Below are 18,090 nucleotides of genomic sequence, written 5' to 3'. Positions count from 1 at the left end.
ATGGAAAGGGTTAGAGAGAGAGAAGAGTGGATGGAAAGAGGGATGGAAAGGGTTAGAGTTAGAGAGAAGAGTGGATGGAAAGGGTTAGAGGAGAAGAGTGGATGGAAAGGGTTAGAGAGAGAGAGAAGAGTGGATGGAAAGGGTTAGAAGAGAGTGGAAAGGGTTAGAGAGAGAGAGAAGAGGATGGAAAGGGTTAGAGTTAGGAGAAGAGTGGATGGAAAGGGTTAGAGAGAGAGAGATGGATGGAAAGAGTTAGGAGGGAAGAGGGAGTGGAGGGTTAGAGTTAGGAGAGAGAGAGAGAAGAGGAGGGAAAGGGTTGGGGTTAGAGAGACAGAAGAGTGGAGGGAAAGTGTTGGGGTTAGAGAGAGAAGAGTGGATGGAAAGGGTTAGAGAGAGAGAAGGGTGGATGGAAAGGGTTAGAGAGAGAGAGAAGAGTGGAGGGAAAGGGTTGGGGTTAGAGAGAGAGAGAGAGAGAGAAGAGTGGAGGGAAATGGTTGGGGTTAGAGATTGAGAAGAGTGGAGGGAAAGGGTTGGGGTTAGAGAGAGAAGAGTGGAAGAAAGTGTTGGGGTTAGAGAGAGAGAAGAGTGGAGGGAAAGGGTTATGGAGAGAAGAGTGGAGGGAAAGTGTTGGGGTTAGAGAGAGAGAAGAGTGGAGGGAAAGGGTTAGGGTTAGAGAGAGAGAAGAGTGGATGGAAAGGGTTAGAGAGAGAGAAAGTGGATGGAAAGGGTTAGAGAGAGTGGATGGAAAGGGTTAGAGAGAGAGAGAAGAGTGGATGGAAAGGGTTAGAGAGAGAGAAGAGTGGCTGGAAAGGGTTAGGATTAGAGAGAGAGAAGAGTGGATGGAAAAGGGTTAGGATTAGAGAGAGAGAGAAGAGTGGAGGGAAAGGGTTAGAGAGAGAGAAAGAAAGAAGAGTGGAGGAAAGGGTTAGAGAGAGAGAGAGAGAGAGAGAGTGCAGGGAAAGGGTTGGGGTTAGAGATTGAGAAGAGTGGAGGGAAAGGGTTAGAGAGAGAGAGAGAGAAGAGTGCAGGGAAAGGTTTGGGGTTAGAGATTGAGAAGAGAGGAGGGAAAGGGTTGGGGTTAGAGACTGAGAAGAGTGGAGGGAAAGGGTTGGGGTTAGAGAGAGAGAAGAGTGGAGGGAAAGGGTTGGGGAGAGAAGAGTGGAGGGAAAGGGTTAGGGTTAGAGAGAGAGAAGAGTGGATGGAAAGGGTTAGAGAGAGAGAAGAGTGGAGGGAAAGGGTTAGGGAGAGAAGAGTGGAGGGAAAGTGTTGGGGTTAGAGAGAGAAGAGTGGATGGAAAGGGTTAGAGAGAGAGAACGGTGGATGGAAAGGGTTAGAGAGAGAGAGAAGAGTGGAGGGAAAGGGTTGGGGTTAGAGAGAGAGAGAGAGAAGAGTGGAGGGAAATGGTTGGGGTTAGAGATTGAGAAGAGTGGAGGGAAAGGGTTGGGGTTAGAGAGAGAGAAGAGTGGAAGGAAAGGGTTGGGGTTGAGTTTAGAGAGAGAGAAGAGTGGAAGTAAAGGGTTGGGGTTAGAGAGAGAGAAGGGTGGAGGGAAAGGGTTATGGAGAGAAGAGTGGAGGGAAAGTGTTGGGGTTAGAGAGAGAGAAGAGTGGAGGGAAAGGAGTAGGGTTAGAGAGAGAGAAGAGTGGATGGAAAGGGTTAGAGAGAGAGAGAAGAGTGGATGGAAAGGGTTAGAGAGAGAGAAGAGTGGATGGAAAGGGTTAGAGAGAGAGAGAAGAGTGGAGGGAAAGGGTTAGAGAGAGAGATAAGAGTGGCTGGAAAGGGTTAGAGAGAGAGAGAAGAGTGGATGGAAAGGGTTAGAGAGAGAGAGGAGGGAATGAGTTGGGGTTAGAGACTGAGAAGAGTGGAGGGAAAGGGTTGGGGTTAGATAGACAGAAGAGTGGAGGGAAAGGGTTAGGGAGAGAAGAGTGGAGGGAAAGTGTTGGGGTTAGAGAGAGAAGAGTGGAGGGAAAGGTTTGGGGTTAGAGATTGAGAAGAGTGGAGGGAAAGGGTTAGGGTTGGGGTTAGGGAGACAGAAGAGTGTAGGGAAAGGGTTGGGGTTAGAGAGAGAGAAGAGTGGAAGGAAAGGGTTAGGGAGAGAAGAGTGGAGGGAAAGTGTTGGGGTTAGAGAGAGAGAGAGAAGAGTGGAGGGAAAGGTTTGGGGTTAGAGATTGAGAAGAGTGGAGGGAAAGGGTTGGGGTTAGAGACTGAGAAGAGTGGAGGGAAAGGGTTGGGGTTAGAGAGAGAAGAGTGGAGGGAAAGGGTTGGGGAGAGAAGAGTGGAGGGAAAGGGTTAGGGAGAGAAGAGTGGAGGGAAAGTGTTGGGGTTAGAGAGAGAAGAGTGGAGGGAAAGGGTTTGGGTTAGAGAGAGAGAAGAGTGGAGGGAAAGGGTTGGGGTTAGAGAGAGAGAGAGAGAGAGAGAAGAGTGGAGGGAAAGGGTTGGGGTTAGAGAGAGAGAAGAGTGGAGGGAAAGGGTTGGGGTTAGAGAGAGAAGAGTGGATGGAAAGGGTTAGAGAGAGAGAAGGATGGATGGAAAGGGTTAGAGAGAGAGAGAAGAGTGGAGGGAAAGGGTTGGGGTTAGAGAGAGAGAAGAGTGGAAGGAAAGGGTTAGGGAGAGAAGAGTGGAGGGAAAGTGTTGGGGTTAGAGAGAGAGAGAGAAGAGTGGAGGGAAATGGTTGGGGTTAGAGATTGAGAAGAGTGGAGGGAAAGGGTTGGGGTTAGAGAGAGAGAAGATTGGAAGGAAAGGGTTGGGGTTAGAGAGAGAGAAGAGTGGAGGGAAAGGGTTATGGAGAGAAGAGTGGAGGGAAAGTGTTGGGGTTAGAGAGAGAGAAGAGTGGAGGGAAAGGGTTAGGGTTAGAGAGAGAGAAGAGTGGATGGAAAGGGTTAGAGAGAGAGAGAAAAGTGGATGGAAAGGGTTAGAGAGAGAGAGAAGAGTGGATGGAAAGGGTTAGAGAGAGAGAGAAGCGTGGCTGGAAAGGGTTAGAGAGAGAGAGAAGAGTGGAGGGAATGAGTTAGGGTTAGAGAGAGAGAAGAGTGGAGGGAAAGGGTTAGAGAGAGAGAGAAGAGTGGATGGAAAGGGTTAGAGAGAGAGAGAAGAGTGGATGGAAAGGGTTAGAGAGAGAGAAGAGTGGCTGGAAAGGGTTAGAGAGAGAGAGAAGAGTGGATGGAAATGGTTGGGGTTAGAGAGAGAAGAGAGTGGAAGGAAAAAGTGTTGGGGTTAGAGAGAGAGAAGAGTGGAGGGAAAGGGTTATTAGGAGAGAAGAGTGGAGGGAAAGGGTTATGGAGAGAAGAGTGGAGGGAAAGTGTTGGGGTTAGAGAGAGAGAAGAGTGGAGGGAAAGGGTTAGGGTTAGAGAGAGAGAAGAGTGGATGGAAAGGGTTAGAGAGAGAGAAAAGTGGATGGAAAGGGTTAGAGAGAGAGAGAGAGAAGAGTGGATGGAAAGGGTTAGAGAGAGAGAGAAGCGTGGATGGAAAGGGTTAGAGAGAGAGAAGAGTGGCTGGAAAGGGTTAGGATTAGAGAGAGAGAAGAGTGGATGGAAAAGGGTTAGGATTAGAGAGAGAGAGAAGAGTGGAGGGAAAGGGTTAGAGAGAGAGAAAGAGAAGAGTGGAGGGAAAGGGTTAGAGAGAGAGAGAGAGAAGAGTGCAGGGAAAGGGTTGGGGTTAGAGATTGAGAAGAGTGGAGGGAAAGGGTTAGAGAGAGAGAGAGAGAAGAGTGCAGGGAAAGGTTTGGGGTTAGAGAGAGAGAAGAGTGGAGGGAAAGGGTTAGGGTTAGAGAGAGAGAAGAGTGGATGGAAAGGGTTAGAGAGAGAGAGAAAAGTGGATGGAAAGGGTTAGAGAGAGAGAGAAGAGTGGATGGAAAGGGTTAGAGAGAGAGAAGCGTGGCTGGAAAGGTTTAGAGAGAGAGAGAAGAGTGGAGGGAATGAGTTAGGGTTAGAGAGAGAGAAGAGTGGAGGGAAAGGGTTAGAGAGAGAGAGAGAAGAGTGGATGGAAAGGGTTAGAGAGAGAGAGAAGAGTGGATGGAAAGGGTTAGAGAGAGAGAAGAGTGGCTGGAAAGGGTTAGAGAGAGAGAGAAGAGTGGATGGAAAGGGTTAGAGAGAGAGAGAGAAGAGTGGAGGGAATGAGTTAGGGTTAGAGAGAGAGAGAGAAGAGTGGAGGGAAAGGGTTGGGGTTAGAGAGAGAGAAGAGTGGATGGAAAGGGTTAGAGAGAGAGAGAAGCGTGGATGGAAAGGGTTAGAGAGAGAAGAGTGGCTGGAAAGGGTTAGAGAGAGAGAGAAGAGTGGATGGAAATGGTTAGAGAGAGAGAGAAGAGTGGAGGGAATGAGTTAGGGTTAGAGAGAGAGAGAAGAGTGGAGGGAAAGGGTTGGGGTTAGAGAGAGAGAAGAGTGGATGGAAAGGGTTAGAGAGAGAGAAGAGTGGCTGGAAAGGGTTAGAGAGAGAGAAGAGTGGCTGGAAAGGGTTAGAGAGAGAGAGAAGAGTGGATGGAAAGGGTTAGAGAGAGAGAGAGAAGAGTGGAGGGAATGAGTTAGGGTTAGAGAGAGAGAGAAGAGTGGAGGGAAAGGGTTGGGGTTAGAGAGAGAGAAGAGTGGATGGAAAGGGTTAGAGAGAGAGAGAAGCGTGGATGGAAAGGGTTAGAGAGAGAAGAGTGGCTGGAAAGGGTTAGAGAGAGAGAGAAGAGTGGATGGAAATGGTTAGAGAGAGAGAGAAGAGTGGAGGGAATGAGTTAGGGTTAGAGAGAGAGAGAAGAGTGGAGGGAAAGGGTTGGGGTTAGAGAGAGAGAAGAGTGGATGGAAAGGGTTAGAGAGAGAGAAGAGTGGCTGGAAAGGGTTAGAGAGAGAGAAGAGTGGCTGGAAAGGGTTAGAGAGAGAGAGAAGAGTGGATGGAAAGGGTTAGAGAGAGAGAGAAGAGTGGAGGGAATGAGTTAGGGTTAGAGGTGGAGGGAAAGGGTTGGGGTTAGAGAGAGAGAAGAGTGGAGGGAAAGGGTTGGGGTTAGAGAGAAGAAGAGTGGAGGGAAAGGGTTGGGGTTAGAGATTGAGAAGAGTGGAGGGAAAGGGTTAGGGTTAGAGAGAGAAGAGAGTGGAGGGAAAGGGTTAGGGTTAGAGAGAGAAGAGTTAAGGGAAAGGGTTGGGGTTAGAGAGACAGAAGAGTGGAGGGAAAGTTTGGGGTTAGAGAGAGAAGAGTGGATGGAAAGGGTTAAAGAGGTGGATGGAAAGGGTTAGAGAGAGAGAGAAGAGTGGAGGGAAAGGGTTGGGGTTAGAGAGAGAGAGAGAGAGAGAAGAGTGGAGGGAAATGGTTGGGGTTAGAGATTGAGAAGAGTGGAGGGAAAGGGTTGGGGTTAGAGAGAGAGAGAAGAAGGAAAGTGTTGGGGTTAGAGAGAGAAGAGTGGAGGGAAAGGGTTATGAGAGAAGAGTGGAGGGAAAGTGTTGGGGTTAGAGAGAGAGAAGAGTGGAGGGAAAGGGTTAGGGTTAGAGAGAGAGAAGAGTGGATGGAAAGGGTTAGAGAGAGAGAAAAGTGGATGGAAAGGGTTAGAGAGAGAGAGAAGAAGTGGATGGAAAGGGTTAGAGAGAGAGAGAAGAGTGGATGGAAAGGGTTAGAGAGAGAGAAGAGTGGCTGGAAAGGGTTAGGATTAGAGAGAGAGAAGAGTGGATGGAAAAGGGTTAGGATTAGAGAGAGAGAGAAGAGTGGAGGGAAAGGGTTAGAGAGAGAGAAAGAGAAGAGTGGAGGGAAAGGGTTAGAGAGAGAGAGAGAGAGAGAGAAGAGTGCAGGGAAAGGGTTGGGGTTAGAGATTGAGAAGAGTGGAGGGAAAGGGTTGGGGTTAGAGATTGAGAAGAGTGGAGGGAAAGGGTTAGGGTTAGAGAGAGAGAAGAGTGGAGGGAAAGGGTTAGGGTTAGAGAGAGAGAAGAGTTAAGGGAAAGGGTTGGGGTTAGAGAGACAGAAGAGTGGAGGGAAAGGTTGGGGTTAGAGAGAGAAGAGTGGATGGAAAGGGTTAGAGAGTGAGATGGAAAAGGGTTAGAGAGAGAGAGAAAGTGGAGGGAAAGGGTTGGGGTTAGAGAGAGAGAGAGAGAGAGAAGAGTGGAGGAAATGGTTGGGGTTAGAGATTGAGAAGAGTGGAGGGAAAGGGTTAGAGAGAGAGAAGAGTGGAAGGAAAGTGTTGGGGTTAGTGGAGGAAAGGGTTATGGAGAGAAGAGTGGAGGGAAAGTGTTGGGGTTAGAGAGAAGAGTGGAGGGAAAGGGTTAGGGTTAGAGAGAGAGAAGAGTGGATGGAAAGGGTTAGAGAGAGAGAAAAGTGGATGGAAAGGGTTAGAGAGAGAGAGAGAAAGAGTGGATGGAAAGGGTTAGAGAGAGAGAGAAGAGTGGATGGAAAGGGTTAGAGAGAGAGAAGAGTGGCTGGAAAGGGTTAGGATTAGAGAGAGAGAAGAGTGGATGGAAAAGGGTTAGATTAGAGAGAGAGAGAAGAGTGGAGGAAAGGGTTAGAGAGGGGAAAGGGTTAGAGAGAGAGAGAGAGAGAGAGAGTGCAGGGAAAGGGTTGGGGTTAGGATTGAGAAGAGTGGAGGGAAAGGGTTAGAGAGAGAGGATGGAAAAAGGTTTGGGGTTAGAGATTGAGAAGAGTGGAGGGAAAGGGTTGGGGTTAGAGACTGAGAAGAGTGGAGGGAAAGGGTTGGGGTTAGAGAGAGAGAAGAGTGGAGGGAAAGGGTTGGGGAGAGAAGAGTGGAGGGAAAGGGTTAGGGTTAGAGAGAGAAGAGTGGATGGAAAGGGTTAGAGAGAGAGAAGAGTGGAGGGAAAGGGTTAGGGAGAGAAGAGTGGAGGGAAAGTGTTGGGGTTAGAGAGAGAAGAGTGGATGGAAAGGGTTAGAGAGAGAGAACTGGAAAGGGTTAAAGGGTTTGGGGTTAGAGAGAGAGAGAGAGAAGAGTGGAGGGAAATGGTTGGGGTTAGAGATTGAGAAGAGAGGGAAAGGGTTGGGGTTAGAGAGAGAGAAGAGTGGAAGGAAAGAAGAGAGAGAGAAGAGTGGAAGTTTGGGGTTAGAGAGAGAAAGGGTGGAGGGAAAGGGTTAGGAGAGAAGAGTGGAGGGAAAGTGTTGGGGTTAGAGAGAGAGAAGAGTGGAGGAAAGGGTTTAGAGAGAGAGAAGAGTGGATGGAAAGGGTTAGAGAGAGAGAGAAGAGTGGATGGAAAGGGTTAGAGAGAGAGAAGAGTGGATGGAAAGGGTTAGAGAGAGAGAGAAGAGTGGAGGGAAAGGGTTAGAGAGAGAGATAAGAGTGGAAAGGGTTAGAGAGAGAGAGAAGAGTGGATGGAAAGGGTTAGAGAGAGAGAGAAGAGTTGGGGTTAGGACTGAGAAGAGGGTTGGGGTTAGAGAGAAGAGTGGAGGGAAAGGGTTAGGGAAGAGAGTGGAGGGAAAGTGTTGGGGTTAGAGAGAGAATAGTGGAGGGAAAGGTTTGGGGTTAGGATTGAGAAGAGTGGAGGGAAAGGGTTAGGGTTGGGGTTAGGGAGACAGAAGAGTGTAGGGAAAGAAGAGAGAGAAGAGTGGAAGGAAAGGGTTGGAAGGGTTAGAGAGAGAGAGAAGAGTGGAGGAAAAGGTTTGGGGTTAGGATTGAGAGAGAGTGGGGAAAGGGTTGGGGTTAGAGAGAAGAGTGGAGGGAAAGGGTTGGGGTTAGGAGAGAAGAGTGGAGGGAAAGGGTTGGGGAGAGAAGAGTGGGGAAAGGGTTAGGGAGAGAAGAGTGGAGGGAAAGTGTTGGGGTTAGAGAGAGAGAAAGGGTTTGGGTTAGAGAAGAGTGGAGGGTTGGGGTTAGGAAAGGGTTGGGGTTAGAGAGAGAGAAGAGTGGAGGGAAAGGGTTGGGGTTAGAGAAAGGGTTGGAAAGGGTTAGAGAGAGAGAGAAGAGTGGAGGGAAAGAGAGAGAGAGAAGAGTGGAAGGAAAGGGTTAGAGAGAGAGAGTGGAGGGAAAGTGTTGGGGTTAGGAGAGGAAGAAGGGAGTTAGGGTTAGAGATTGAGAAGAGTGGAGGGAAGATTGGAGAAAGGGTTGGGGTTAGAGAGAGAAGAGTGGAGGGAAAGGGTTGGGGTTAGAGAGAGAGAAGAGTGGAGGGAAAGGGTTAGGGTTAGAGAGAGAAAGAGTGGATGGAAAGGGTTAGAGAGAGAAAGTGGATGGAAAGGGTTAGAGAGAGAGAGAGAGTGGATGGAAAGGGTTAGGAAAGAGAGGGTTGGAAAGGGTTAGAGAGAGAGAGAAGAGTGGAGGGAATGAGTTAGGGTTAGAGAGAGAGAAGAGTGGAGGGAAAGGGGTTAGAGAGAGAGAAAGAGAGTGGATGGAAAGGGTTAGAGAGAGAGAGAAGAGTGGATGGAAAGGGTTAGAGAGAGAGAAGAGTGGATGGAAAGGGTTAGAGAGAGAGAGAAGAGTGGATGGAAATGGTTGGGGTTAGAGATTGAGAAGAGTGGAGGGAAAGGGTTGGGGTTAGAAAGAGAAGTTAAGGAAAGTGTTGGGGTTAGAGAGAGAGAAGAGTGGAGGGAAAGGGTTATGGAGGGTTAGGGAAAGTGAGAGAGAGAGAAGAGTGGAGGAAAGGGTTAGGGTTAGAGAGAGAGAAGAGTGGATGGAAAGGGTTAGAGAGAGAGAAAAGTGGATGGAAAGGGTTAGAGAGAGAGAGAGAGAAGAGTGGATGGAAAGGGTTAGAGAGAGAGAAGCGTGGATGGAAAGGGTTAGAGAGAGAGAAGAGTGGCTGGAAAGGGTTAGGATTAGAGAGAGAGAAGAGTGGATGGAAAAGGGTTAGGATTAGAGAGAGAGAGAAGAGTGGAGGGAAAGGGTTAGAGAGAGAGAAAGAGAAGAGTGGAGGGAAAGGGTTAGAGAGAGAGAGAGAGAAGAGTGCAGGGAAAGGGTTGGGGTTAGAGATTGAGAAGAGTGGAGGGAAAGGGTTAGAGAGAGAGAGAGAGAAGAGTGCAGGGAAAGGTTTGGGGTTAGAGAGAGAGAAGAGTGGAGGAAAAGGGTTAGGGTTAGAGAGAGAGAAGAGTGGATGGAAAGGGTTAGAGAGAGAGAGAAAAGTGGATGGAAAGGGTTAGAGAGAGAGAGAAGAGTGGATGGAAAGGGTTAGAGAGAGAGAGAAGCGTGGCTGGAAAGGTTTAGAGAGAGAGAGAAGAGTGGAGGGAATGAGTTAGGGTTAGAGAGAGAGAAGAGTGGAGGGAAAGGGTTAGAGAGAGAGAGAGAAGAGTGGATGGAAAGGGTTAGAGAGAGAGAGAAGAGTGGATGGAAAGGGTTAGAGAGAGAGAAGAGTGGCTGGAAAGGGTTAGAGAGAGAGAGAAGAGTGGATGGAAAGGGTTAGAGAGAGAGAGAGAAGAGTGGAGGGAATGAGTTAGGGTTAGAGAGAGAGAGAGAAGAGTGGAGGGAAAGGGTTGGGGTTAGAGAGAGAGAAGAGTGGATGGAAAGGGTTAGAGAGAGAGAGAAGCGTGGATGGAAAGGGTTAGAGAGAGAAGAGTGGCTGGAAAGGGTTAGAGAGAGAGAGAAGAGTGGATGGAAATGGTTAGAGAGAGAGAGAAGAGTGGAGGGAATGAGTTAGGGTTAGAGAGAGAGAGAAGAGTGGAGGGAAAGGGTTGGGGTTAGAGAGAGAGAAGAGTGGATGGAAAGGGTTAGAGAGAGAGAAGAGTGGCTGGAAAGGGTTAGAGAGAGAGAAGAGTGGCTGGAAAGGGTTAGAGAGAGAGAGAAGAGTGGATGGAAAGGGTTAGAGAGAGAGAGAGAAGAGTGGAGGGAATGAGTTAGGGTTAGAGAGAGAGAGAAGAGTGGAGGGAAAGGGTTGGGGTTAGAGAGAGAGAAGAGTGGATGGAAAGGGTTAGAGAGAGAGAGAAGCGTGGCTGGAAAGGGTTAGAGAGAGAGAGAAGAGTGGCTGGAAAGGGTTAGAGAGAGAGAGAAGAGTGGATGGAAATGGTTAGAGAGAGAGAGAAGAGTGGAGGGAATGAGTTAGGGTTAGAGAGAGAGAGAAGAGTGGAGGGAAAGGGTTGGGGTTAGAGAGAGAGAAGAGTGGATGGAAAGGGTTAGAGAGAGAGAAGAGTGGCTGGAAAGGGTTAGAGAGAGAGAAGAGTGGCTGGAAAGGGTTAGAGAGAGAGAGAAGAGTGGATGGAAAGGGTTAGAGAGAGAGAGAAGAGTGGAGGGAATGAGTTAGGGTTAGAGAGAGAGAAGAGTGGAGGGAAAGGGTTGGGGTTAGAGAGAGAGAAGAGTGGAGGGAAAGGGTTGGGGTTAGAGAGAGAGAAGAGTGGAGGGAAAGGGTTGGGGTTAGAGATTGAGAAGAGTGGAGGGAAAGGGTTAGGATGGAGAGAGAAGAGTGGAGGGAAAGGGTTAGGGTTAGAGAGAGAGAGAAGAGTGGAGGGAAAGGGTTAGGGTTAGAGAGAGAGAAGAGTTAAGGGAAAGGGTTAGTTAATTCAGGTATACAAAGAGAGAGAGGGGGGCTAAGTGAAGAGAGAGAATGAAGAGAGTAAATTGAAGAGAGAAAGACATTTTACTCAACTTTTCCTTTTTTTAGGGGTAAACGGTCATTATTGATTTGCTAACGTTACTTGATCATGAAGCATGACGTTAGCTAGCAAGAGTCGGCTGTGTATTGTCAGCTAACCGAACGTGTACAGACAAGAAAATAAACCCTTTGTCTGCACATCCTTGAGTGCTAAGACGTTTCAGGAGAAAAGTCACTCAGGTTGTTTAAGCGTTTGTCAACTGGAGCTGCGGACCACGACCGGCGCGTTGCCAGCCACAACGAACGGTAAAGGCAAGGATGTAGTATGAATTGAAAAGTAGATCTCTTTCGTCACTCCGCTCCTCAGATTCCCCTCCTCTCGTAGGCGGGGAACAGGGCCTCAAGTCTAACAGCAGTGTGTCGTCGTCAGTGTGAGAGAGCTCTTTTTGAGCTGAGCAACAACATCAAAAGCTGGGCACGAGTCCCAGTGGGGCTGGGGAGGAAGCCTAGATGATAACACCAGAGTTTGCCAGTGTGTGTGTGTGTGTAGCGATAAACATAGAGGGGGACAGCGAGATGAGGGATAGCGCTGAGCTCACCTATATACACGACGGGGGGGGCATGAGAATGAGAGAACGGCTGCGCTAGCCGTCGCTGGCCGTAGCTGTAGAAGCCTTGCAGCTCTAGTCAGTTGAGTTGTTCCTGCTGGTGCAAGGTCGGCCAGTGAAAGACCGATACATGTGAATGAATATGTCTGGGTGCCTGTGGGTACACTACACTGTAGGTTGGATGGGTTTGGAAAAATGCATTGACGCGGCCTGTATGAATTGGTCCCTGTGAGTGCAGGGTGACAGTGTATTTTTGGTGTGTTCCTGTATCCACGTGTCCGCTCCAGTCTGGATTCGTCTGTGTGAGTCCGCGATTGGGATCGTGATTGGGATCGTGTGTGTGTGTGTTCCAGGGAGAGTGGAAATTAGAACAAAGTTGAAATTAGAACAGGCTGGAAATCCGGCTAGAACAGGCTGGACTACACAGCCGAGGGATAGAGGGACTCCCTCTTTTTTTTCCCACTCTCGTTCCTTTTCCAACGGTCTTTTTCATGCTTTCCTCTCGTTCCCCCCTCTTCCCCGTCTCCGCTCTCCCCCCCTGGCATTCCCAGGCAACTAAACATATTTTGGCGTGGCGAAACGACATCCAGAGAGGTTATTTGAGGATAAACACACACAAGTACCACATGCTTGCACACACACACGCACACCCTACATAGGAGTTCACTCATGCACTCCTTCCACAAACAGAAAGACAAAAACGTGTTTTATGTGCATGAGAACACACACCTGTTCACATAGTGTACACACACACCCATTCCCAATGCCACACCTGACTCTGAAAGCGGACTGATTATTTGGCATAGATTAGAGCATGTCGTTGGCATACAGCCAAGCACCATGGAAGAGGCTTACCTTGCACCGTGGCGAAGCCCTAACCCCGAAACAGCTGTGTCAGGCTGCTATTAACCTCCAAAAGCAGTGGTCTGCCATGGCAGTGACATAGGCATCTATAATAAGAAAGAGAGAGAAGATATTAGCTTTAGTACGCATAGCTCTCCACGACAGTCTCTCTCTCTCTCTCTCTCTCTCTCTCTCTCTCTCTCTCTCTCTCTCTCTCTCTCTCTCTCTCTCTCTCTCTCTCTCTCTCTCTCTCTCTCTCTCTCTCTCTCTCTCTCTCTCTCTCTCTCTCTCTCTCTCTCTCTCTCTCTCTCTCTCTCTCTCTCTCTCTCTCTCTCTCTCTCTCTCTCTCTCTCTCTCTCTCTCTCTCTCTCTCTCTCTCTCTCTCTCTCATATAAATGCAACAATTTCAAAGATTTTACTGAGTTAACAGTTCATATATGGAAATCCGTCAATTGAAATAAATTCATTATACCCCAATCTATGAATTTGACATGACTGGGAATCCAGACATGCATCTGTTGGTCAGACACAGTTTAAAAAAAGGTAGGGGTGACCACCATTTGTCTCATGCAGCGCAACACGTCTCCTTCGCATAGAGTTGATCAGGCTGTTGATTGTGGCCTATGGACTGTTGTTTCAACCCTCAATGGCTGTGCGAAGTTTCTGGATATTGGCGTGAACTGGAACACGCTGTCGTACACATCGATCCATAGTAGAGGTCGACCGATTAATCGGAATGGCCGATTTCAAGTTTTCATAACAATCGGAAATTGGTATTTTTTGGGGCGCCGATTTTGCCAATTTTTTTTGTTTTGTTATACCTTTATTTAACTCGGCAAGTCAGTTAAGAACACATTCTTATTTTCAGTGACAGCTTAGTAACGGTGGGTTAACTGCCTTGTTCAGAGGCAGAACGACAGATTTTTACCTTGTCAGCTCGGGGGATCCAAACTTGCAACCTTACAGTAAACTTGTCCAATGCTCTAACCACCTGCCTCTCATTGCACTCCACGAGGAGCAAGCCTGTTACGCAAATGCAGTGGAAGCCAAGGTAAGTTGCTAGCTAGCATTAAACTTATCTTATAAAAAATTATCAATCATAATCACTAGTTATTGTGATATTACTAGTTTATCTAGCGTGTCCTGCGTTGCATATAATCGAAGCTGGGGGATGATTTAACAAAAGCGCATTTGCGAAAAAAGCACAATCATTGGACAACTGTACCTAACCATAAACACCAATGCCTTTCTTAAAATCAATACACAGAAGTTTTTACACTGCTCAAAAAAATAAAGGGAACACTAAAATAACACATCCTAGATCTGAATGGATGAAATATTCTTATTAAATACTTTTTTCTTTGCATAGTTGAATGTGCTGACAACAAAATCAAACAAAAACAATCAATGGAAATTTGACTTGGAGTTACATTGTGTTGTTTAAGTGTTCCTTTATTTTTTTGAGCAGTGTATTTTTAAACCTGCATATTTAACTAAAAGAAATCCAGGTTAGCAGGCAATATTAACCAGGTGAAATTGTGTCACTTGTCTTGTGTTCATTGCACGCAGAGTCAGGGTATATGCAACAGTTTGGTCAGCCTGGCTCATTGCGAACTCATTTGCCAGAATTTTACGTAATTATGACATAACATTGAAGTTTGTGCAATGTAACAAGAATATTTAGACTTAGGGTTGCCACCCGTTAGATAAAATACTGAACGTTTCCGTATTTCATTGAAATAATAAATGTTTTGTTTTTGAATTGATAGTTTCCGGATTCGACCATATTAATCACCAAAGGCTCGTATTTCTGTGTGTTATGTTATAATTAAGTCTATAATTTGATAGAGCAGTCTGACTGAGTGATGGTAGGCAGCAGCAGGCTCGTAATCATTCATTTAAACAGCATTTTTGTGCGTTTTGCCAGCAGCTCTTTGCAAGCACATCAGCCTCATGGCTGGTGTAACCGATGTGGAATGGCTAGCTAGTTAGCAGGGTGCGCGCTAATAGCGTTTCAAACGTCACTCGCTCTGAGACTTGAGTAGTTATTCCCCTTGCTCTCAACAGCACATCGCTATTGTCGATGTGTTCCTGGTTCAAGCCCAGGTAGGGGCGACGAGAGGGACGGAAGCTATACTGTTACACTCGCAATACTATAGTGCCTATAAGAACATCAAATAGTCAAAGGTATATAAAATACAAATGGTATAGAGAGAAATAGTCCTATAAATACTATATTAACTACAACCTAAAACATCTTACCTTTTAATATTGAAGTCTCATATTAAAAGGAATCACCAGCTTTCATATGTTCTCATGTTCTGAGCAAGGAACTCAAACGTTAGCTTTTTTACATGGCAAAGTAAAAGTGCAATTCTTTGCCAACACTTTGTTTTTGCATTATATAAACCAAATTGAACATGTTTCATTATTTATTTGATGCTAAATTGATGTATTATATTAAGTTAAAATAAATGTTCATTCAGTATTGTTCAGTATTGTTGTAATTGTCATTATTACAAAGAAATAAAAATTGGCAGATTAATCCGTATCGGATTTTTTTTGGGTTCTCCAATAATCGGTATCGGCATTGAAAAATCATAAATCGGTCGACCTCTAATCCAGAGCATCCCAAACATGCTCATTGGGTGACATGTCTGGTGAGTATGCAGGCCATGGAAGAACTGGGACATTTTCAGCTTCCAGTAATTGTGTACAGATCCTTGCGAGGGCCGTGCATCATCATGCTGAAACATGAGGTGATGGCGACGGAGAATGGCACGACAATCGGCCTCAAGATCTCGTCACTGTATCTCTGTGCATTCAGATTGCCATCGATAAAATGCAATTGTGTTCATTGTCCGTAGCTTATGCCTTCCCATACCATTATCCCACCATGGCGCACTCTGTTCACAATGTTGACATAGCAAACTGCTCGCCCACATGACACCATACACGCCATCTGTCATCTGCCCAGTGTATGTGTGTATGGAACACAACACTTTACATGTTGTGTTTATACTTTAGTTCAGTGTACTATATGAGGCAGATAGGAGGGCGGCAGAGAAATGTAAAAAAAAGAAGGGAGTAGGGAGAGAATCTCCTTGAATCTCCTTCCCTCTCATCTCGCACTAAATGCCCATTGCATCTGAGAGGAGTGTGAGAGGAATGGGAGGGGGCAGGGAGATGGTGGGTCTGTGTGTGTGTGTCCGAATGCCAATGATGCTGTTCTCCAATACACCTGCTAGCTGCCATTCTCTTTCATCATAACCGGTGTGTTACTGTTTGTGCCTACAGTATGAATATCATAAAGGTGTGTGTATTCTTGTTTCTTGACCGTAACTGAGTCCACACTGTGTGTGTTTCTCTCCCCTGCTCCCTGGGCTGTAGTAATGCCGTAGGATTGTTTTCTCTATCAAATAAATGCTATGAAAGATTTAGGGTGGACCCCAGACACTAGCTAACAAACTACTCAGTTATTGAACCCCCCCCATCTTCTCTCAGACAACTAAACCACACTCACAGACGACCCTCTCAGACCACGTCAATGCCAACTTCTTTTGTTCGGTCACCTGGGTGTGTGCATAGTGCAGTAGTGTAAGTGAGTATCACCTCATGTGGTAGTAAGGCTGGAGGTGGAAGCGTGCAATTGGAACGGCGCAAACGTGATTGTGGGACAGAAAGGGAAATATAGATGTGTCTGCGTGCATAAACCTGAGATGGTGTGTGTACATTTAGTGTTACAAACGTCACCGAAACATTGTGTGTGTGTGTGTGTGTGTGTGTGTGTGTGTGTGTGTGTGTGTGTGTGTGTGTGTGTGTGTGTGTGTGTGTGTGTGTGTGTGTGTGTGTGTGTGTGTGTGTGACCCTTTCAGGAAATGACAGTATATGAATGTAAAGCGTGTTTAAGTTGTATTATGTTTGTGCACCATAGACGTAGATAGACCACTCATCTTTGTATCTGCCCTATTATGGCGTCTGTGAGAGCACGGGCAGCACCATTGAGGCCATCTCCATTTTGAAGTCAATTTTCTTCTTCTACTACTTCTATGAGTTGGTAAACAAACTGAAAGGGTGCATACTGCCACCTGGAGTGTGTTGTTTTAAACAGGTATAAAGCCATGGCTGGTGATTTACTGCCACCTGCAGTTACGAAATGTTTGCTCGTGAGCATAATTCATTGGGTGATCCCTCCTGATGACCCGGATGGAATCATGTGATCCTTCCTTAACCCATAGGAAGTCACACACAGTTGACTACTTCAAAATGTTGGACACCCTCAATGGTATTGTCCCTGCAAAAACGGGTTCTTTCCAAGTAGTGATCTCTATCCATCTCCATGAGACACATACTATATACTCCTAGAAGCCTCCAGTCATTTGTAAATGTATCCTGCTCTAAGTCTCACGCGCGCGCACACACACACCTGCTCCAGCTGTAGCCCAGCGAGGTTTTCTGAGCCTCTGATAGCAAGAGAACACTGGAGCATAGGAGGAGAGGACACACACACACAGTGTTAGAGACTAAGTGTTAGTCTCAGGAGGAACATGAATTGAGATGACCCATTCACTCATATACTGTGTACATCCCCAAATAATCCTCTCTGCCAGATAAGTAAAACACACACACACAAACTCAGTAAGGACTAGAGGTCGACCGATTAATCGGAATGGCCGATTAATTAGGGCCGATTTCAAGTTTTCATAAGAATCGGAAATCGGTATTTTTGGGCACCGATTTGATTATAGATCTTTATTTAACTCGGCAAGTCCGTTAAGAACACATTCTTATTTTCAATGACGGCCTAGGAACAGTGGGTTAACTGCCTTGTTCAGGGGCAGAACGACAGATTTTCACCTTGTCAACCTGTTACGCGAATGCAGTAAGCCAAGGTAAGTTGCTAGCTAGCATTAAACTTATCTTATAAAAAAACAATCAATCATAATCACTAGTTAACTACACATGGTTTTTGATATTACTAGATATTATCTGGCGTGTCCTGCGTTGCATATAATCTGACTAAGCATACAGCTATCGAAGTATCTGACTGAGCGGTGGTAGGCAGAAGCAGGCGATTAAACATGAATTCAAACAGCACTTTCGTGCATTCTGCCAGCAGCTCTTCGTTGTACATCAAGCATTGCGCTGTTTATGACTTCAAGCCTATCAACTCCCGAGATGAGGCTGGTGTAACTGATGTGAAATGGCTAGCTAGTTAGCGCACCCTAATAGCGTTTCAAACATCATTCGCTCTGAGCATTCTAGTAGTTGTTCCCCTTGCTCTGCATGGGTAACGCTGCTTGAATGGTGCCTGTTGTCGTTGTGTTGCTGGTTCGAGCCTAGGGAGGAGCGAGGAGAGGGACGGAAGCTATACTGTTGCACTGGCAATACTAAAGTGCCTATAAGAACATCTAATAGTCAAAGGTTAATGAAATACAAATGGTATAGAGGGAAATAGTCCTATAATTCCTATAATAACTACCATCTAAAACTTCTTACCTGGGAAAATTCAAGACTCATGTTAAAAGGAACCACCAGCTTTCATATGTTCTCATGTTCTGAGCAAGGAACTTAAACGTTAGCTTTCTTTCATAGTATATAATATAATAATATAATAATAATAATAGCACATACTGCACTTTTACTTTCTTCTCCAACACTTTGTTTTTGCATTATTTAAACCAAATTGAACATGTTTCATTATTTGAGGCTAAATTGATTTTATTGATGTATTATATTAAGTTAAAATAAGTGTTCTTTCAGTATTGTTGTAATAAAATAAGTGTTCTTTCAGTATTGTTGTAATTGTCGTTACTACAAATAAATTTTAAAAAATGTAAAAAATAAATATTAAAAAATTAAAAATACATTTTTAAAAATCAGCCGATTAATTGGTATCGGCTTTTGTGGTCCTCCAATAATCGGTATCGGCGTTGAAAAATCATATTCGGTCGACCTCTAGTAAGGACAAATATGTAGTAAATACAAAGAACACCGACACACATATCATAAACCCCCCCCACACATAATCATATCCTATAGAAGTACTTGAATGCATTCATTTTCGTTGTTGAACGTGCCGGCAATTGAAAAGCCTCTTACATGACAAGCACAGAATACACACAACATGTAGTCTACATACGCATATACATGGCATCATGAGCAGGCCTAGGGGCTGTGACTCAATGAACGAGTACATGACATGTACAGACAGAGAATGGGTCTCGTGGGT

General features: G+C 46.0%; 1 protein-coding gene across 1 annotated transcript in view; it reads right to left on the bottom strand.

Moving 5' to 3' along the window:
* LOC124016157 (retinoic acid receptor alpha) overlaps nucleotides 1-18,090 on the bottom strand; it is a 203,371-nt gene that overhangs the window by 147,174 nt on the left and 38,107 nt on the right. The window contains exon 3 of the mRNA XM_046331696.1: nucleotides 11,871-11,965. The gene's annotated coding sequence lies outside the window, so the exon portion shown is untranslated. The remainder of the gene's footprint in view (nucleotides 1-11,870; nucleotides 11,966-18,090) is intronic.

This window comes from Oncorhynchus gorbuscha, linkage group LG26, assembly GCF_021184085.1.
Source record: "Oncorhynchus gorbuscha isolate QuinsamMale2020 ecotype Even-year linkage group LG26, OgorEven_v1.0, whole genome shotgun sequence".
NCBI lineage: Eukaryota > Metazoa > Chordata > Actinopteri > Salmoniformes > Salmonidae > Oncorhynchus > Oncorhynchus gorbuscha.
Note: the sequence above shows the minus strand (reverse complement) of the source record. Positions and strands in the feature narration are given on the sequence as shown.